At 46.4% G+C, this 21733-nt stretch overlaps 1 protein-coding gene across 9 annotated transcripts in view; it reads left to right on the top strand.

Moving 5' to 3' along the window:
• Positions 1 to 21733, top strand: part of TIAM1 (TIAM Rac1 associated GEF 1) — a 394514-nt gene that overhangs the window by 174969 nt on the left and 197812 nt on the right. Inside the window, exon 1 of one of the 9 annotated variants that reach the window (XM_086675839.1) lies at positions 13477 to 13618. The exons of 7 other annotated variants lie outside the window; for them this stretch is intronic. The gene's annotated coding sequence lies outside the window, so the exon portion shown is untranslated. Of the gene's footprint in view, positions 1 to 13476; positions 13619 to 19203; positions 19278 to 21733 lie in introns of those variants that run through there. One more of the 9 variants, XM_086675840.1, reaches the window with a different exon arrangement.

Raw genomic sequence — 21733 nt, 5'->3', positions numbered from 1 at the left:
AAGATAGCAAAATTATCATGGAAAAAAGGAAAAGTAGAGCTGCTTTGGGAAGAGGGGCCATTTTGGGGGGGAAAGTTTGAGCCACTTAGGATACAGTCATGAGAAAGTACCATCTGAATGAGGACTTAAAGGTATTAACTAAATGAGTATCTGGAATTTTCCAGAAAGAGGGAGTGTGTCTGGAAAGTTCGGGGACCATCAGAGAGGCCAAGTGTGGCTGACGTGACATGAGCAAGGGGAGAAGGAGCAGGAGGTGAGAGATGACAGGCTTCGTAGACCCTTCCAGGGAATTTGGCTTTTACCCCTTGATTGAGCAGAGGTTAGTGTGCTCTGATTTGCACATCAGAGAGACCCCTCTGGCTCTTGGGTGACACTGGACTGTATAAACAGGGAGACTTGTTAAGGAGTTTTGCTCTAGCCTAGCAGAGAGAAGATGGTTGCTCAGAGTATAGTGGCACTGGTGGGCGTGTTGACAGGTGATTTGGATTTAGAGGAAAAAGGCATCTCTTCCTACTGCTGGGATGCTCCAGGAGAGCAAAGAAATTTGATAATGTAGAGGAGAGAGAGGGAAATTGCTGGAACATTGTCCTTGAGTGCAGGAAGGGGTTGTGTAGGGTCTAGTCATAGGAGGAGGGATTGGTTTTAGATGGGATGTGGATTGTTTCCTGTAGAGCATTTGGGTACAGACAGACGCTTGTTGGTGTATATACACAGGCTTGGAAGTTGTGATAGTCCTATCCAGTTGCTTCAGTTTTCTCACAGGAGGAGGACAAGAGATCATCCGCTGAGAAAAAAGGTGAGGAGAGATTATTGGGCACTCGGGACAAGAAGGGTAGATGTGAACTTCACGAAGGGGTGGATGGACTGGGAACTTTGGTATGAGATTGCCACTTTCATTTAGGGCGGACTTGCCGTTAGTGGTCATGGGTTTAAAGGAGGACCAGTGGACTGTTTAGCTCTCTGAGTGCAGGTACCCACCGGGGAATTAGTTGGTTGGATCTAAGCAGGTTGGTATCTTTGTCAAATGGATGTGACCAAGTGGTAGAGGGGCCAGGGAGTTAAGGAAGGGAACTCAGTGACAGACCCGGGAGGACTGTGACAGACCCCAAGGTGGTGGTCTGAGGGGGTTGGTCTGGAAAAATGGGAGGTGGTGAGCTGAGGGTGGGATGCGTGATGTTGACTGTATGGAGAGATTACTGGTCTTTAGGTTAACAAAATGGCGTTTCAGAGATTTAGCATGCTGCGTCTTGAAAATCCTTAGCTTACGTTGAAAAGTCCAAGCACTTGCATATTGTTGGAATAAATGTACACTTCCCTCCTTGTTCCCTGTTTCTCTTCCTGTTGTTTGGGGTTCAGAAGAAAGTGGTACAGGACTTTATTTCTGGAATTCAAGGAGCGATCTCAGGCCTGGGTGGTTCTGATCATGCTTCTGGTCTTCGTTATCATGACGAGAGTGTATTCAGTCGAAGTCAACAAATATTTGTTGAGGGTCTGCCATGTGCTAAACTTTCTTGTAGGCACTCAAGATAGAGTTGGGAGAAGAATGGATCAACATCCTTGCCCACGTATGTTTACAGGAACAAACAATGAATTAGGGAAGTGAGAAGGGAAATGAGCCAGGGGAGAGTGGTGGTGGGGGGGGGGTGGGGGAAGGGTTGGGGAGTGGCTAGGAATATCTCACTGAGAAGGTGACAGTGAAGAAAGACCTCAAGTCCAAGGTCACGTGTATGCTCAGAGTAAAGGTGAGTCCCCATGGAAGCAAATAGCACAAGTTGGTACCAAGTCCTTATGAAAACAAAGCCGATGCTAATGCTAAAGACCAGGAATCTTGTTTTTGGTTAATATTAAGAAATAGAATGATCCAATAGGATCTACGTATGTGTCAATATGTATCTATGAGACTGTGGAAATGGGCAGTTCATTAACAGTTATATTTGACTTTCTTGGGGATAGGGTAGGCTGTCTGGTGAGTGTTCCTTCAGGAGGTTGCTGACCTCAGACCCAGCCAACCTGACTAATTTTTGCCCAATGGGAAGTTCTGTGGGCAAAAGTTTACAGTTGTTCTTTAAGGGGCTGAGTTCCATCTGTGGCCAGAAAAAAGAACAAAGGCACTCAGGGTCCAGGGCTTTGGCAGGAGCCAGAAGTCTGAATCATACGCCCACCTCTAAGAAAGGTGTGTGACTTCGTTGGAGCTAGAAAAGTGAAAGTTGGAGATGGCTTGTCTTGGTCATGGCCGGCCCTCAGGCCAGCCCTCAGCAAGGATTCTGTCATTGCCACCCAATGTGGAGGAAATCCTGTTTCTCAGAAACCAGATGGCTGGGAGGGGAAGGCCGAGCCTTGGTGTTTCAGGTGATCTGGTGAAGTCTGTCCACCTGCTTGTGTGAGCCTACCCCACAGCAAATGGCCGGCGTGTGTCACTCTCGGTGCCTGCATCGGGGACACTGTGTCATCCTGTGAGTCACCTGCCATGTTTTACTGGGAAGTCTGGGAGAGCGGGAGCAAAAATTCTGTTCCTTATGGTTTTTTTTTTTTTTTTTTTTTTTAATCGTGAACCACCACTGTGAATGGTGGAATATAAAATAACCACCTAATGGTCAATTGTCTCACTCCAGACCTTGAACTTGCCTTTTGCAGGGGAACTTGGTTCTGCAAGAGGGTCCAGTGAATCCATTTATGAGATTCCTACACATACCTTGTGCATATTCTTTGTTGCCCAGTTTCACTTGCTTCTCTTAGATCCCTTGTTCGTCACGGAGTGACGGTTACCTGCCAGGAGCTTCGTGGCAAGCCCCGAAGTATGTCGCTGGCCTGCTACGTTTGGTCTTGAGAGGGGCGTGAGGTGCCCCGTGAGCAAGCTCAGGCTTCGAGAGTCACGTTTGGCTCTCTGACGTTGCAAGCCCAGCATGTGTGACTGCTAAAGATGATGGCGATAATAAAAACACACGCAAGGTGACAAGAAATAGGCCAGATGTAGCAGTCAAATGAGGGACAGCTACCGTCCCCGCCTCAGAGAGACCAGGTTGGAATTTCAGACCTGACTCCTGCGTGCCAGGCGGCTTTGTGCAGTTCACTTAACCTTTCTGTGCCTCGGTCTCTCTATCTGTGAAATAGTTCTAGTGTCTATGCTTTGTTGGCATGAGGACCGGGTACAAAAACGGATGAGCAGCCTCCCCTCCCCCCACCAGCCCTGTGGTTTTCACGAAGTGCTCAGGAAACGTGATTCACTCTTGAGTAGCGTCACGAGCGAAATACTATTATAACCCACTTGAGAGATGAGAGGCTGAGGCTTTCCAAGGGTTAGGTGATGGGCTTATGACTAGAAAAGGAATTCCTGGCCATTTCGGGTCCGTCAAATGTGCAAAATGTGGTTGCCCAGATGTGTGCCATTTCATGTATTCGATTGGTCACTTGAGTTTGATTTATTTCTCTCACTCTGATGGTGCCGGACTTCGGTCCACCCCTTGTAGGTTTCTTGATCTGCTTTGAAATTAGGATGGGAACAGGTTGGGGGAAGCCGATGTAGGGTCAGGAGTGTTGCCTACAGGTGTGACTGTGATGCCTGCCCTGCGCGCTGTGAAAGCTTTGCATGCGAAGAGGTATTCCTTGTTTTACCTTTGTAATTGCAAAAGCCTGAATTTCGTCGTTATAATTGCAAAAGCCTGAATTTCGTCGTTATGATTGTAACAGCCTGAATTTCGTCGGTTAGACAATCCTATTTAATCTCTTACAATCAGAGAAAATCTGCTCTTTTAGTTATGAGATTAAGATCATGGTGAAGTGACAGGGAGAACAGGTACATTTTAAAGCTGGTTAATGTGCTTAGATTAACGTTTTGATTCCTTTTGGTTTTTGAGCAGCAATGTCTTGAAAAGCTGCGTGGTCCTGAGCCAATAGATTGAAAATGATGTGGGGTTTCTTTTCTTTCTTTTTTTTTGGGGGGGGGGGGTCTTTAAAAAAAAGTTACGGTAAAATCTACGTAACATAAAATTTGCCATTTTGACCATTGTTTCACGTACTGTTCCGTGGCATTGATTACATTCAAAGTATTCTACCATGATCACCACTATCTATGTCCCAAACTCTTTCGTGGTTGAAACAGTAACGCTCCAACCATTACGCTGTGATTCCCATGCCCCCTGTCCTCCACCGCCCCCCCCCCCCCCCGGCATTTGGTAACCCGGAGTCTTCCTTTCGGAGAATTTGAATTGGCCGATTTGTAGATATTTCGTATCAGCGGAATTATGCAAAGCGTTGTTTTGCTTTGAATCTTTTCAAGATTCATCCTTTTGGATCCTGTTCTGAACTTCATTCCTTTTGATGGCCGTGTATTCATCTGTCGTATGGATGGGCCCCCTTTTGTTCATCTGTTCATCTGCGGATGGACACCTGGGCTGTTTACACGTTTTGCCAACCGTGCAGAGGGCTACAGGTGCACGTTCTGGTGCAGGCGAAAGGATGCTGTTTTGCAGTATCCGTTGTAGTATCTGTAGAGACAGGTTTTAATTTCTTGGGCAGAAATTGGAGGAGGCCTTGTCTTTGGCCAGGATGCCCACATGACCCCTTGGGCATGTACGTACGAATCCGTCCTGCGTCTCCGCCAGCCTTACCTGCAGTCTCGCCAAGCCTAGCACTGTAATTTGTTTGGGAGGATGCTGGCTGCTGCTGAATCAGGCTGCCTTCAGCCGTCCCGGCTTGAATGCGTCCTTCCGTCCCAGGTCTCTGAGCCTCTTTTTGGCCATCTGGGGCTGAGCCAAGCAGTGTCTCAGGCATCCGGTTATTATGGTTTGCTTATTACTTTTCGATGGGCTCCATTTCTATCATTCTTTATTTATCTGTGCCTTTTGTACTGTGTTGGGGCCAAAATTATATATGCACAGGCTGCATTTAATGTTTATTTGATGGATTTTTTTTTTTTTTTTTTAAGGAGGGAATAATGGAGTGGGCAGGACATACAGCAGATTTGTTTCAGTAGATCTGGGTTCTAGACTGGATCTGCCATTATTTTATTATGTGAGCCTGAGTGAGTCACTTAACCCTTCTGACCTCAAATGGGTGAATAATCAGAAGCCCTTCCTCACTCCTATGTATTTGGGTCTGCCCCTCTGTGTTGCCCACCCCGTTCACTTGATATTCTAAGATATACGCTTGTTGTATTTTCTGATTGAAAATAATCTTTGCATGTTGGAGTTTTGTTTACGTTAGGGAAAATGCCACCAAGTACTCATAAGGTCCATAAAATCAAATGTCTATGTTCTTAGAAAGGAAAGCAAGACAAGTGGATTCTCATTTGCATGTTTTCTCTGACATTAGAAGTCACCTAATTTTAGGGGTGCCTTGTGGCTCAGTCGGTTGAGCATCCGACTTCAGCTCAGGTCATGATCTCACAGCTTGTGAATTCAAGCCCTGCGTCGGGCTCTGTGCTGACAGCTCAGAGCCTGGAGCCTGCTTTGGATTCCATGTCTCCCTCTCTCTCTGCCCCTCACCTGCTCGAGCTCTGTCTCTCTCTCTCTCTCTCTCTCTCAAAAATAAATACACATTAAAAATTAAATAGAAAATTTAAAAAGTTAAAAAAAAAAGTCACCTAATTTTCACTGATTATGGGCCCGTCCTGAGCAGAGGACTGTGTAAGATGTCAGGTGCTAGAAACACATCCATGCGCATGGTCCTTTTCACGTCACCATCGCACCCATGTGCTATGTGTGTCCGTACTATCTATCTCACCTTGTTCCCACCTACCCTTCCTCCAAAAGGTTTTGGCCCATGAATTATGAAAGGATAATTACCAATGTTTTAATATAAAAATCAAAATCATCAACCATAAAAACGAGTACTGTTTTTTTTTTTAATGTTTTATCTTATTTTTGAGGGATAGTGACAGAGCATGAGTGGGAGGAGGGGCAGAGAGGGAGATAAAGAATCCGAAGCAGGCTCCAGGTCTCATGCTGTCAGCACAGAGCCCGACGTGGGGCTCGAACCCACAAACCGTGAGATCATGACCTGAGCTGAAGTCAGACGCTCAACCGACTGAGCCACCCAAGAGCCCCCAAAACAAGTCCTCTTAATGTTGGTTATCTTTGGTGAGCTCCAAGGGCCTGTGTGTCTCGCTGTGGCAATCCTCATGAGGGGGCTTGCTGCTTCCCCACAACAGGGACTCGAGCAAGGGCTCACGGGGTCTCTCTGAGGCCCCGGGGTGTTGGAAGGGCCCCCACTCTCTCCCCAGGTGCATAACCAGTATCTGAACTATACTTCTATCCGTGACCCAAATAGCAATACGAAAACCTCAAAAACATTTAAAACACTAACATGGTTGCTTACTTCCTGACTGCAAATTGTATTTGTACGTTTAGTGCCTCTTAAGGAAATCTCTGGGCATGTGCCTCACGCAAAGCCTGTTTATCCACACAACCCGATGGATTGTCCTTAGGCGTCGATTTCAACTTCCCATTTTACCGAAAGGGAAGCCACATGGCTTGGCTCTGCTTGTTGGAGGAGGCCTGGACTTGAACAAGGCCCTCTCATTACACACCCTGGCTTCTCCCTTGACCAAAGGAGGCCTCCTCAGTGGGACTGCTCCCTGAACGCCCCCTGGGAGCACTCCCTAGGGGCTACATTGAGGACTGTAAGGCGATCTCGGCTGCACATTCTTTGGAGAGAAGGCAGGACTGAAATTAGAACTTGACTTCTTATCTTCTTACATGAGTTTATTCAGCACGATCTCACTGTTAGTGCCAATAATAATTATTATTGTTTATTGCTGCCGAGCAGAGAGGTGTCTGAAAGAGCCCACGCCAGGGAAAACCCAGATGCTCTCGCCCCCACGAACCACACGTACCTCTTGTGCAAGGCTCACAGGGCCTTTGGCACCAACAGCCTCGCTGTGTGTGTGGGCAGGACAGCATCTGGCCCCATATGGTTTATTGCTATTCAGTGCTAGAGGTTCATGGACTTTTCCTTTGCCTTCTTTGTTACCTTTATCCTTGGATTGCACTTCCTCCCTTTTCCCCTCTCCCCTCCAGTTACAAGCCTGGCTTCAGTCATAAGTGCGTGAGCCACCGGTGAGTCCTGAGACTCTTGACTTTGGCGTGTGGGACAAATGTTGTTGGGCAAGGCGTTGTCATTTGGGGCCATGAAAGCAATGGGAGTTTTACAATCCTGGAAACACACAACTGGAAGATAGAACTAGGAGGCCAGAGAATATTAATTGGGATATTGCCATTTAATAGTTGGAGAAAATCAAAGCCTCTGGATTGTAAGGAACTTGCTACCCATTCAGTCCCTGAAGTGTATTCTGGATCCAGGTGGCATTTAAAGGCTGGTGAGATTTTCTTGGTGTGTTTCTGATTTTATATTTTTCAGGATTACTCTGCTTATTTGTTAGGCATTTGGTTTTCAGATGGAGAAAACCGTATTCAAAGTCACTAAGGTTGGTGTAAGATTTAAGTTGTAAAACATTTTTGTATCAAATCAAAAAAAATTTTTTTTTAATTTTTTTTAACGTTTATTTATTTTTGAGACAGAGAGAGACAGAGCATGAACGGGGGAGGGTCAGAGAGAGAGGGAGACACAGAATTCAAAACAGGCTCCAGGCTCTGAGCTGTCAGTGCAGAGCCTGACGTGGGGCTCGAACTCACGGACCACGAGATCATGATCTGAGCCGAAGTCGGCCGCTTAACCGACTGAGCCACCCAGGTGCCCCTGAAATCAAAAAATTTTTTTTTAAATTTTTTTTTCCACTTTTTTAAAATTTATTTTTGGGACAGAGAGAGACAGAGCATGAACAGGGGAGGGGCAGAGAGAGAGGGAGACACAGAATCGGAAACAGGCTCCAGGCTCTGAGCCATCAGCCCAGAGCCTGACGCGGGGCTCGAACTCACGGACCGCGAGATCGTGACCTGGCTGAAGTCAGACGCTTAACCGACTGCGCCACCCAGGCGCCCCAAATCAAAAATTTTTAAAGTCTATTTAATTTGAGACAGAGAGAGAGAGGGAGAGAGAGAGAGAGAGAGCATGAGCAGGGGTGGGGCAGAGAGAGAGAGAGAGAGAGAGAGAGAGAGAGAGAAAATCCCAAGAAGACTCTGCACTTTCAGCACACAGCCCGATGTGGGGTTTGAACTCACAAACTGTGAGATCATGACCTGAGCTGCAATCAAGAGTCAGATGCTTGATCGACTGAGCCACCCGGGTGCCCCTGTATCCAATCAAATGTAATGAGGGTCTGCAGTTGAAGACATTGTCTGAAAGGAAGGGCCTCGGTTTGTCTCTCAGAGAGAAGGAAGGCCTCATCCAGTGCTGAATCAAGGGTTTTCAAACATGTCCATGTTCCTGGTGATCCTCACACCGTCCGGCACAAGAGTGGGTCGGATGGATCCATAGTTAGACTTTTAATCAGTTTCAAATAGAAAAAAATTGATCTTGGCAATCCGTTGGTAGCTAGCCACAAAATGTATTCATGGAGAAGCTTCTCAATTTCCAGAGCGATGCTGGATAATCCAGGGGATCTGGATTTGGGTCTGCAGTCATCGCGGGGGGTCATCTACTTGGGTTCAGATCATCTGTGTTCGTCGGCACCCCTGGTGGACTTCCCCTAACTTGAGGAGGAGAATGCTCTTTTTCTCCAGCTGGGCTGTGGGCTTGCTGTTGCTAGGCGACAGCAGGTTGATGTGGACAGTTGTGGACGTGTTCCTGGGAGCCCACCACAGCTTTCTGAGCTTGCCGGGGTAGGTGCTGGGGCAGGTGCAGGTAAGAACCATTGCCGGAGCTGGCATCGAATTCTTGGACCTTGTCGGCTCTGCTGATTGCAACGCTTTTTCGGTTAAGTTGCCCTGGTGTTTGATCACGTTGGTTCTGAAGATCCTTGAACAGAAGTCCAGAAGAGTCTTGCTTAAGGAGGGCATTTGTGGGGGCGCCTGGGTGGCTCAGTCGGTTAAGCGGCCGACTTCGGTTCAGGTGATGATCTCACGGTTCACGAGTTCGAGCCCCGCGTCGGTCTCTGTGCTGACAGCTCAGAGCCTGGAGCCTGCTTCCGATTCTGTGTGTGTGTCTCTCTCTCTCTCTCTGCCCCTCACCCGCTCATGCTCTCTCTCTCTCAAAAAGCAAGTAAGCATTAAAAAAACATTTTTTTGATTTAATAAAAAAGGAAGGCATTTATGTCATTGAGGACACAGTTTGAAAGGAATTTTAAAAGTCGGCTATGGGAGGTCAAATTTAGAAAACAGCACGATAAAGACTGAATTAAAATCTATGGGGAAAATAACTTAAATAAACTCCCCATCGTTTTTTGCTTCTGGGCGTAAATTCAGCTGACAAAGGGAAAGAGAGATGTTTGGCCCTTTGTGAGTTTCCTCCCCCACCTACCAAATGTTGTTGCCCAATATCTATTTATTTATTCGTTATATGACCTTCTTATATCTGTGTAGCTGGCTCTTGTGTAAATATCCATGAACAGTACAAATGCCTCATAAGGGTGTCATGACTTACAGTTTTTCAAAAATAGTTTTACATAAATCTTCTTATTTGTGGTAATGGTTGATTATTTTTGTGCCTTCTATCACTTAACACTGTCCCCAGGTTTATGCTGATCTTGGGAAATTGTTAAAAACAAAAGTTGACTGTGCTCCCTCTACTGGTTGCATTTCTTTGGAACAGAAACACCGTACATTCATGATTAGGTTCATTGCTTTTGGTGGGACTCATAACCGTGCTCACATTCTCATTTCCTTCTCCTTTCCTTGGTTTTCAGAAACAAGACCAGGGGCGCCTGGGCGGCTCGGTCGGTTGAGTGTTCGACTTCTGCTCAGGCCACCATTTTGCCGTTTGTACGTTCCAGTCCCGTGTCGGGCTCTGTGCTGACAGCTCGGAGCCTGGAGCCTGCTTCGGATTCTGGGTCTCCCTCTCCCTTAGCCCCTCCCCCACTTGCACTTGGTCTCTCTGAGTCTCTCTGTGTCTCTCAAAAATAAATAAACGTTGAAAAAAAAAAAAAAGAAGCAGCAAGACCAGTGGCTTTTAGAACCGCAGGTTAAGAAGGTGATGATATAATGAGGGATAGGGTGTCTTTACCGCCCATTTGTACAGGGGTGTGTGGAGAGGGCCACTGCTTAGCACCCTTCCTTCCTTTAATGCAAAGAGCAGCCCTGCCGGGGGCTGGCAGCCGCTGCTCGAGGACCTCTTGGGTTCTGATGTTGGTGGGCTTTCACCTGTGTCGGGTCTTGTGCAATCTCTCAGCCCCTGAACGAAATCAGCAGGATTTTTAAATTTTTTATTTTTTTAATGTTTATTTATTTTTGAGAGACAGATCATGAGCGGGAGAGGGGCAGAGAGAGAGAGAGAGAGGGAGACACAGAATCTGAAGCAGACTCCAGGTTCTGAGCCGTCAGCAGAGAACCCAATGTGGGGCTCAAACTCACGAACCATGATATCATAACCTGAGCCGAAGTTGGATGATTAACCCCAGGCGCCCCTCCAATTTTTTTTTTTTTTTTTTATGTTCATTTTTGAGAGAGAGAGAGAGACTACAAGCCGGGGAGGGGCAGAGAGAGAGAGGGGGACAGAGGATCCAAAGCAGGTTCCGTGCTGACAGCAGCAAGCCCAATGTGGGGCTCGAACTCACAAACCCCGAGATCATGACCTGAGCTGAAGTCGGTCGCTCAACCCACCGAGCCACCCAGGCGCCCTGAAACCAGCAGGTTTTATATGTGCTCACAGGTAGTTCAGACTCTTGAACCCAGGGTGCCCTGAAGATTCCTCCAGAAGTGACTATAGGAGAGTCTTTACTTTTAGGCCTGAGAGATGGGCAATGAGGTGAAGACTGATTTAGTTCTATGCAACATGCACTTATCACATATATACTGTGTGTTAGGCTGCAAGGGGATTTCAGAGGAGCCAACCCACTGTTCTGTGTCCCCTTTTGAGAAACACTGAGCAACAAGGGCAAGGCTCCTCTCCCTCTCCAAGCAGAAATTAAGTAATATCAGAAAGAGGGGCGCCTGGGTGGCTCAATCGGTTAAGCATCTGACTCTTGGTTTCGGCTCAGGTCACGATCTCATGGTTTGTGAGTTTGGCCCCGTTGGGCTTTGTGCTGAGTGTGGAGCCTGCTTGGGATTCTCTCTCTGTCTCTGTCTCTCTCTGTCTCTCTCTCTCTCCCCCTTTTCCTCCACTTGTGCTTTCTCTCTCAAAACAAATAAGTAAACTTAAAAAATAATATAAGAAAGAAGGAAAAAAAAGCGTATATAGCATTCTAGAGTTAAAGGAAACACTTCTTAGGTAATGATGAGACCAGAAAACCTGTAGAAAAGATATCTTCACTTTGTAGGTCCTTCACCCTAACTGGTAGACAGTGGTGGTGCTTGTATTCTTTTTCCTGTAAGCGGATTTGTAACTTTCTTTTCGATAAGCTGTAATGAGATTAAACATCCTTCCTGTTCTCAATGGAGCGTCTCCAGCTAAAGATTGTCAGTGGAGAAATGGCTGGTGACTGTGATAAGCCTGCTTTGTCTGTGTATCTTTCATATCTCTTTCAGCAAGGTATCATGCCTCCTCCCCCCAGATGTGCTCTCTGTGATTCTAAAGCTGATACCCAAGCCTGACGTCATCTTCCTCCCCACCCCCATGATAATTTCCATCCACATTTGACACGGGTCCTTAACTTAGTGAGTGCCTGGGCCCCCAGCTGTGTTCCGTATCCCTGAATGCTTTACTGCTTCTGACTCCCATGCCCACCGTCTTCTGGTCCCACGCAGATGGTCCAGCCCTCAAATGCTGCCCAGTGGAAGAGGAGAAGAAATGCTATTCTATATTCTTATAAGTCCCTGGAGAGCCTCATCATAATGTTGATGATCATATACGGAATGAATAAATTCAGTGACTGTTGATGGTGAAATCTGTCTCCCAGGGCTTCTCAGTAGCCAACAGTCTTGGCATTTGGGGCTGGATAATTCTTTGTCGTGGGAGGCTTTCCTGCACAGCATCCTTGTCTTCTGCCTGCTAGAAGCCAGTAGCTCCCCCAGGTGTCGCAACCAAAAATTGTCCCCACTGTTGTTGAGTGTTCCCACGGGGGCAAAGTCCACTGATTTTCCCAGCAAGGGACCAGCGCTGATTCCAAGCACCCCCTCTGTTCATTTTGTTCTTTCACGATTCTTCATGGGCGTTCTTTTGTTTATTTACTTCATTCATGGAACAAATAGTTATTAACTTTTCTACTTATGCCAGCTTCTTATGCCATCTATGTAGGGGAATATAAGGATGAACTAGGTATCTCCTTCTTCATGTATATATATATATATGAGTCAATTTTGATGTATCATGGTTTACATTCTTTTGATTTTTATCATTATTATCTCGAAAGTTCCCTTCTCTGAATGTCATTCCCAACCTATAGCCCTGGCCGGCATTTGAGTAATTAGGACTTCTTTAATGAATGTTTTTTTATTTCTGTAGCCTGGGTCTTTGAGGGATGCCCCTTGCAGCCTGGGTCAGTATTCTTGACTTTGACACAGCTATTAACCTTGTAAAATGATAATGCTCTATTAATCTATCAATTTCACCCATGAATGCTTCACCTGTTACAGATATGGCCTCCACTTGTCATTCTAGATCTCCTATTTTCTTGTATTGTGATTCCTTTCATTCTCTTTAACCAGCCACCTGAGGCTTCATTTAATGTGTGCGGTCATTTTTAGTTTTATTCCATGAAACTTCTGTTTCAGAACCGAGGTCAGGCCTAGCAAAGGGATGATCGTTGGACTGCTTTTGGGTGGACTTTTAAGTTAGCGCGTATCGTTTAGAGTGCTCAGGAACTGTGGTATAAATATTGCTGGTGGGAAACCAAATTTATGGCATTTTTCTAGGGGGAGGGAAAGTGGGAGGTCTTTCAGGGAGGAGTTTACAGATGGCTCTAACTATGTTGGTAATTTTAATTTTTTGTGCTACATGATAGGTACTTGGGGGCTCATTATTTTATTTTCAGGTGTATTTTCGTATGCCTGAAATATTTTGTAGTAAGTTTTCAGGGAAACAGGGGCAGTTGTAAGTGTTTTGTTTTGCCTTTCTGTCCCCCACTCTTTTTCAATAGATGTTTAGGAATTAGGCCTCCACTGACTAACCTATCCACATTCCTGCCTGTGCTGGGGTGGGGAGCACGGCGCAATTATTTAAGATTTCTAGCCTTTCAAATCCAGAAAGAGGCACTGCCTTCTTGCCATGTGCGAAATAAATGTGACAGGAACTTATGCTGTCTGCAGGGTGCCCAGGTTCATCTGTGAAGTGGTTAAGATCTGTTAGGAATAAATGTCTTCCCCTAAGGTTGTGAGGAGCCCAGAGCCGCGACCCTGAGTGACAGCCCGTCTGGGCTCTTGGTCTGGGGAACATGGAGGGGAGAATTAAATTGGGGAAGGAGGTGGAGAGGAGGGAGGTGGAGGGGAGGGAGGGGACGGTGGGTGGGGAGGAGCGACAAACCCTCTCCAACACACCCAAATGACCAGATTCATCACAGCACGAAACTTCACAAGTTACGCCCACTCCCTCTGCCAGAAGCCGGGGAAGGCTGCTGCTTCCTCATTTCTGTTACTGGAAGTTTGGAGACGTGAAGCAAGACGGGGAAGCATGCGCGCCGTGCCGAGCAGTGGTGAGCGTTAATTTCAAGCCCATTCTTTCCACCGGCGAATTTCTTTGTGTCGGGTGGCGAGGGGCAAGCAGCCGAGGCGGCTGTGGACAAGCAGAGGCCGATGGGGTCCTGAGCTCGGCGGCGGCGTTGAGGGGACCTGTGCGCCCGGAGCCCGGAGCCCCGAGCCCCGCGGAATCGGTGAGCAGCGTCTCCACGCTGCGCCGGGATCCCTGGGGGGAGGGGGGGAGGACACTGCCTGTGTGGGTCCCGGCTCCAGGGTAAAGAGAGGATGGGGGCTCTGTGAGCCCTTCACCTTTACCCCTTTGCCTTCGGTATCCAGGGATCCTATGGGGAAGGGCGGGAGGGAGGGAGGCTGGGGATCAGGTTACCCACCAGAGGTGCGTTCTGTCCCCACTGTCCCCGCTGTCTGACTGCCCGTTCTGTAATGCCAGGTCAGTGCCGTTGACAATGAATCCATTGGGATTCAGTATTTCTGAAGGAATGTTCTGAAGCTGGGGCGTCCGACAGGCCCCCCGGGTCAGTATGGGAATTCTTTAGGGAGGCATCCAAAGTCTTGGGTTTCTCATTAATTTTGTGTCTGATTTAGTTCAGCTCAAGACTTCCTAGCCATTGAGGTGTCATTTGTGTATCCAGAAAATTTTTTTGAAAAGTATGAGTTTTTCTATGGCAGCTGCTTTATCTCCAGGTTGATTGCCTAAGTCAGATTTGGGCGGGGTGGGGAGAGGAAGTTTGGGTGGAGGCTGGCACCCTGGTTGGGATCATTGCAAGCGACACTTAATATATGTTGCAGCAAATGATAAAGTTGGCCAAAGGTAAAGTTTCTTGTAAACATTCCTTAGATTTTATTTTGGAGCCCCTTTTAGAGCTTTGTGGTTTTGCTTCCGCATGAGGGTCCGATGGAAGCTTTTGGGCTAACTTACCCAATTCACCTGTTTCATATCTGATCAACAGGTTGGTGCAGGGCAGTGGGAGCTGTGTGTGTGTGTGTGTGTGTGTGTGTGTGTGTGTGTGTGTGTGTAGTTTAAGCTAATCCTTCCTATGAATTCTTAGAGAATCATCTTATTTTTAGGGCACCTTCACAGAAGGGAAGAAATGTGTGGCTGTCATTATGCTGATAGAAAACCAAATTTCATTTTACAAGTGTTTCTCCCAGATCTGGGGTGGGTGCAGTTAGGAGGATATCAATAGTTGATTTTATCATCTTCCTGATCCGACAGTGGGGCAGCCTGGCTTTCTCTTGGCACCTTCCATTTGAACTTTGGGGTCAGGGGCCGGGTTGCTGTGGCCACAGTTTTACTTAGTTTACTTCCACCTTCAGCTTCCCTGAAGCTAATGATACAGAAGTAAAATGAAATGACTTTAAAAAAAAAATTTTTTTTTTTAACATTTATTCATTTTTGAAAGGCAGAGAGAGACAGAGTGCAAATGGGGAGTGGGCAGAGAGAGAGGGAGACACAGAAACAGAAGCAGGCTCCAGGCCCCTAGCTATCAGCACAGAGCCTGACCCGGGGCTTGAACTCATGGACCGCGAGATCATGACCTGAATGGAAGTTGCCACTTAACCGACTGAGCCACCCAGGTGCCCCTGAAATGAAATGACTTTTAAAGCAAAGTAGACGCGTCCCGGGAAAGGCCAACAGGTTGCATGGTCCAGGCTGTCACAACCGCTAGAGTCCTGTGTTCCTTGAGGGCTCAAGAAAGAGCATGGCATGGAGATGGGAACTTGATGCGCGCCTGAAGTTGTGTGGCCTGCTTCCTCCACCCCTAAGAAGTCTGTAGCAACTCACTCAACAGGAAAGACAACCACATTGGATCTCGTGATAGTGCTGGTGAAACTAATAGACCCTTGTTCACATGGAGTTTAATGGAACGATAATCCTCAGCCAGAGAAAGGGAGTGTATTATTCATAAAGGTATTTAGAGATCACATGGGACTGTTTCATGTAGACATTTGAAATTGGATTACTTCTCCTATATGAGTTGGTAGGTGTAGGTAGGTGCGAGAGAATGTTACAATTTCCATATCATTATTTTTTTCCTCAAGGTCCTCTTACCTCTCCCATAAAGAAGAGGTTTGGCTCTGATTGTGTGTGTGTGTGTGTGTGTGTGTGTGTGTGTGTGTGTGTGTGTTTGAAGTGGCAGGTTCAATTTGTTTAATAGAAATAGAGCCATTAAGATTATCTTGTTTTAGTAACTAGATAGTCTTTTATAGGAATTTTTCTATTTCATGTAAATATTAACATTTATTGGTAGAAAGTTGTACATAATATCCTTTTATAATATTTTAAAAGACTGTATGGCATCTGTAGAAATGTTTTCCTTCATCATTCCTGGCATTGGTTATTTGTGCTTTTCTTCTTCTTGGTCAATCTTGCTAATGTATTATCAATTTTACTGGCATTTGAAAGAACCAACTTTGGGTTTTGTTTGTATTTGAAATGAAACATAAACACTGCCTCCTTTCTTAAGTTTACATGCATTTTAAAAATTCTGTGCTGTGGAACACTGTCAAAAAAGATGTTAAGAGCCTTTAAAACTAAGTAACTGAGTCTCCTGGCTGTAAGGAGGCAGACATTCTGTATTCATTTTTATGTGTCTCTGAAATAATGTTTCTTGGTTTTATTAAACCATACCTGGTGTTCTTGAGAGTCCTACCCAGTGCATCAAATTGTTCTAAGATGGTTTTGTACATTCACTGGGGCACACCCTGTGAAATTGTTTTGGAAACTTCTAGCTAGAATTTACATAAGACTTGCTGGTAATTTAATGTGAATTGTAGGTACCCTTCAACCTACTTGACAATACAGATTTATTTTGTACTAGGGCAGAGGAAATTTGCTGTAATGACCAAGAAAGTTTCATTTTGGTTCATATTTAATACATGAGTCTTGGCATTTTAACGTTTTTCTCGGAAAATCTTTCTGAGTTTGTGACCGTGTAAGAACGAGAACATAGAGCCAGAAAGACCTGGGTCTGAAGTCTTTTTTCTTTTAAGTTTATTTAAGTAATCTCTACATCCAGTGTGGGGCTCAAACTCACAACCCTGAGATCGAGAGCCACGTGCTCTACCCACCGAGCCAGTCAGGTGCCCGTGGATCCGAATTCTTGCTCTGCCACTTGTAGCTAGCTCCGTGACTTCCAGAAAGTTGCCTAACCCCTCTGAGCTTACATTTCCCTTCCTGTGAGATGGAAATAATGAAAATTGCTCAGGGGGCTGTTGTGAGATTTCTGAGTACTCCTGTAAGGCACCTGGCTGGTGATTTGGAACAAAGTGGGCACTTAATGGGGTGCAGTGCGTTGCGTGTTTTCGCCTCCTGCCCTTTCTGTTGTACTTGCAACCTCACAGCTTCCCTGGGTGCCTGCCTTCCAGAAGTGTGAAAGGTTATTGCAACAGAGTGAAACAAAGCCACTTCTCCCATCTGTTCTCTCCATATTTGGGGCAGATGGGCTACCGAGGTCCCTTTTCATATTTTCAGTATTTTCGTCTTATTATCCTAGTTGATTGGTGGTATACTGGCTGTATATTTTTCCACTCTGAGTTTTTAAATTAAATGTTTTAAAAATCTAACTTTATTTTATTATTTCTTTAATGTTTATTTATTTTTGAGAGAGAGAGAGACAGTGTGAGTTGGGGAGACGCAGAGAGAGAGGGAGACACAGAATCTGAAGCAGGCTCCAGGCTCTGAGCTGTCAGCACAGAGCCCAACGTGGAGCTTGAACTCAGGAACCATGAGATCATAACCTGAGCCGAAATCAGACATTTAACCGATGGAGCCACCCAGGCGACCCTTCAATTTTTTTTTTTTTAATGTTTATTTATTTTTGAGAGAGAGAGAGCGCGCAAGCCGGGGAGGGACAGAGAGAGGTGGACAGAGGATCCAAAGCAGGCTCCATGCTGTCAGCAGCAAGTCCAGTGTGGGGCTCAAACTCACAAACCCTGAGATCATGACCTGAGCTGAACTCAAGACGCTCAACCGACGGAGCCACCTCGGCACGCACCCCTTCCACCCCAATTTTTACGTTACCTTCCTGGGATTATTATTTTTGTCTTCAGTTTATCTCACTTCCTTGAGAGTCTCACTGCTCTGTTATTTCCTCCCTCCCTCCCTGCCTCCCAGCCTCCTTTCCCTTCCGTAGAAATGAAATGAGTACTCAGCTCAAACTTGGCAGAGACGGGGCTGTAAGTTAGTGGGGTTGCTTCTCCGAAGGGAAATTGGTAAAATGTAGTTATTCCAGAACTCCAGTTACTCTAAAAGAGATGCTCGATGTCACTAATCATCAGGGAAATGCAAAGCAAAACCGCTACGAGATACCAGCTCTCTACCAGAAAGACAAGAAATAACAAGGTTTGGCTGTGGAGAAAAGGGAACCCTCATGCACCATTGGTAGGAATGTAAACCAGGAGGCAGATGGGGCTGAGGATAACCATATCAGGGTTTTATTGCTATAGCATTTTCTGAGAGTGTTTTTTCCAGAGCTTAAAGTTCCTTGGTACTTTGGGGGTGTGTGGGGGGGAGGAGTGTGGATTGTTTAATGCTATGGCTGACCTCATAACCAAGAAAGGAAGTGAGAGGCATAGGGTGAGGAAGTTGGCTGGGTAATATTCCTCCAGAAAGGAATATGGCATTCTTGAAGTGATCCAACCCTGCGGCTGTTTGCTCTTCTTGGGGTTTGTCAATTGAAGAAGGTCCCGGGGAATATATGGCATGATCAGTTAGTGTTTCTTCAGGTGTCTAATAATGCAAGGGGCTGGACTGGGGAAGGGAAGGGGTCGTCAGCTGGGAAAAGGCTTACCAGTGCCATGCCAACATCATTCAGTGCTCTGCTCGAGGAGTGAGTCTTGGCTTACATTTTTTGCGGTGAATCGGCCTCAACAACAGATTGACTAGCTGCCTTTGATCTGGCCCGTCAGCTGTGACCCAGTGTGCTGAGTAACTGTGCTGTTATTTGTATTGGTTGGTGTTTTTATGAGAGTAGGGGACAAGGAGGCGTATAGTCTTCATGAGTGTTTTGCAACATGACGCCTCTGGTTTATTTTGATGCTGTTGCTTGAAAACAAGTGTCAGCATGGTATTCCCTGGTAAAACTTTTGGGGGAGAGATCATCACTTTTGGAAAGTTTGGTTAGGAGTGGGTTTGTGAGATCTTGTACTGAAGCATGGAGCCTCATGCAATACCTTGGAAATGTATGCTCCAGTGTTTGAAATCTCTGTAAATTTACTTCTGTAAATCCAGAGATTTTGGTGGGCAAGGATAACTATGGCCAAAGTGCTTTCTCCAAAGCCATGGTCGAATAAGGGCCTGCTAAATACTTCTTTGATTACTAAAATACTAATACTAAATACTAATTTACTGAGCATCTACAACATACCCGGTACTTTTCCCGTGTTCTCTTGTTACTGTCTCAGAGGGTGATACTGCATTCTCTAGAAGTACATAAAAAATGAGCATAAAACCCATTATTTTCCTGTGTCTGCTCTTGTAGGTAGAACTGGTGTGAACTGAGGCCCACATATCTAGACCTGAAAGCCAGGAGGAGAGGAGGGTTGGTACCATGTGGTGTGATATTCTGAATCCTAGTCTCTTATCTAGGACGTGATCGGCCTCTTTGGATGGCACATATGGGGATCTTGAGAGAAGCCTCTTCTCCTTGGGATGGGGTAAGTGAGGCATTTGCAGAAGGTTGGGAAATGAACGTTCAAGTTTTTATTTATTTATTTTTTAAAGTTTATTAATTTGTTTTGAGAGGGAGAGAGAGAGAGAGAGCGAGAGAACAAGCAGGGGAGGGGCAGAGACAGAGAAGGAGAAAGAGAATCCCAAGCAGGCTCTGTGCCGTCAGAGCAGAGCCCGATGTAGGGCTCAATCTCATGAACCGTGGGATCATGACCTGAGCCGAAATGAAGAGTCAGATACTCAACTGACTTAGCTACCCAAGCGCCCGAGGATTCAAGCTTTTAAAGTCCTTATTGTTTTAGGACCCTGTCGAAATCCTCCTGTCCTGGGACAATAGGAGGTTCGTTATTTGTGACTGCCGTTTTGTGGAAAGAGGCGTTGCTGATTCTCCTCATTCACAATTTGGGGCTTTGAAATTGATTTCCTGGGAACCATTGGATGTGTAGGGTCCCATTGTTGGATCATTCCACGGACAAGCCAATGTTTTGGGCTTGATGAAGAGGGCACAGTGGTACAACCCATGTCAGGGACCCCACGGGCTGGGTCTGCCCCTTGTGAGTGACCACCGATTAGCATTGATTCTTTATGCTTTGAGTCATGAGGAAGAAGATTCCCCCTGATTCTCAGGTTATATTGTTTCAAAGACCTCACGGAGTAGTCTTCCGACCTTTGTCTTCCTGGCATCAGTTTTGCCTGCCCTTGTGATACCAGGAAAGGAGAAGAAGAAGGAATTGTTTTGGAGTGCAACAGGGGAAACTTGGTATCAGCATGGGCTTTTTCTGGGGCTGTGGCCATGAGATCATGTTACTTTTGATAGAGCTTCCCACTGAAAGGGTCAAGCCGTAAATCTACAACCTTACAGGCACTCTGAGCAGAGAAATAATGCCGCAGACACCTTCCTCCCTCACTTTCCCTTCTGCCAAGTGGGGACAGGGCCATGTCAGTCCTCCTGTACTTCCTGGGGGTGGGGGGAGGGAATGAATTAGACCACAAGGGGCTTTATGACTACACAGAGTTGCAGGTATTCTTTTTGTGTTTGCCTTCCTCCCCATGAACAAACCCACCCAAGCCTGGATGTTGGGTAACAACGCCACACTATTCACCCTTTATCACGTTTTGATCGTATGCCGGCCGATTCAGAGTTTGAACAATAATATGGGACTACCCGCTCAGGGGAGAGGAGGAATCGCAGATGCTTCCTGAGGCACGATCCCCACCGTGTTGTTTTTCTTTTGATCTGACTGTAGTAAGAGCAGTTAGCCTGAAACCAACCCAGTTAGCCTGAGACCAACCCTTTTAACAGATTTTTAAATGTACAGTACAGTGTAATTCACTATCGGCACAGTATTTCACGGTGGATCTCCAGAACGTTTTCATCTGGCATCACTGAAATAACGTCTCCGATGATTAGCACCTTCCCACTTCCCCCCTCCCTCCGGCTCCAGGCAAGCACCATTCTGCTTCCGTGAGTTAGACTATTTCAGATGCCCCCATGTACGTGGAATCATGTGGCATTTGTCTTTCTGTGACCAGCTTATTTCACATGGCCTCATGTTCTCCGGGTTCATCGACGTTGCTGCAATACTGCAAGACTTCCTTCTTCTTAAAGGCTGACGAATATTCCATTGCGCCCGTACCCACTGCATTTTTTTTTGCCCCCCATTCATCCGTTGCTGGACATTTAGGTGGTTTTTACATTTCCGCTGTTGTGAATCGTGCTGCAGTGAACACGGGAGTGCTCGTATCTCTTTGAGATCTGCTTTCGTTTCTTCCCGATGAAAAATACCCATGAGTGGGCTCGTGGATCATATGGTAGTGCTATTTTTAAGTTTTTTGAGAAGCCTCCCTACTGTTTTCCACAGCGGCTGCACGCTTTTGCATTCTGATGCCCACAGTTTTTATAGTTTCCCAGCCGGCGTGGCAGGCCCTGCTTTTGCGGGTCTTGCTGTGACTTGTGCCTCCGGTCTTACCTGTTGCTCTTGAACCAGACCGGCGGCCTTTCCCACTCCACTCTCTGCGTGTACAAGGCAGCCTGGGGACCTCCCTTGCAGCATGTACATCACACTGGATTATCATAATTGGGTTCCTTGGCTTTTTCAAGGGCTAAAAAAAACTGATATAAGTGATAACAGTACAAGAATATTAGAACAACGGCGAGCCCCTTCGTGGCACCTGCCTTCCGTGCTTTGCCCCAGCGCCTCGGATTCACTTAGCTTTCGTGCATATTTGTTCGCTGCCATGTGCTTTCACTCCCATGAGGCTCCTTCTTTGCTGGAGGGGCTGCCCTTGGGGGTGGATCCCCCTTTGACCAAGGAATTCTTCTACTTCCAGGGCGGTCCTTAGGCAGGACTAACCATGGGGGCGGGGCACGCGGATTTTAGGACAACTTTGAGGTTTCCTTTGTCCTGTTTCCAGAGAACCCTTCTGGCTTCCTTTTCCTGCT

The sequence above is a fragment of the Puma concolor genome, chromosome C2 (genome assembly GCF_028749965.1).
Source record: "Puma concolor isolate L17-30 chromosome C2, mPumCon1.1.hap2, whole genome shotgun sequence".
NCBI classification, from domain to species: Eukaryota; Metazoa; Chordata; class Mammalia; order Carnivora; family Felidae; genus Puma; species Puma concolor.
The sequence above is the reverse complement of the archived record's forward strand: the minus strand, read 5'-3'. Positions and strand labels throughout refer to the sequence as shown.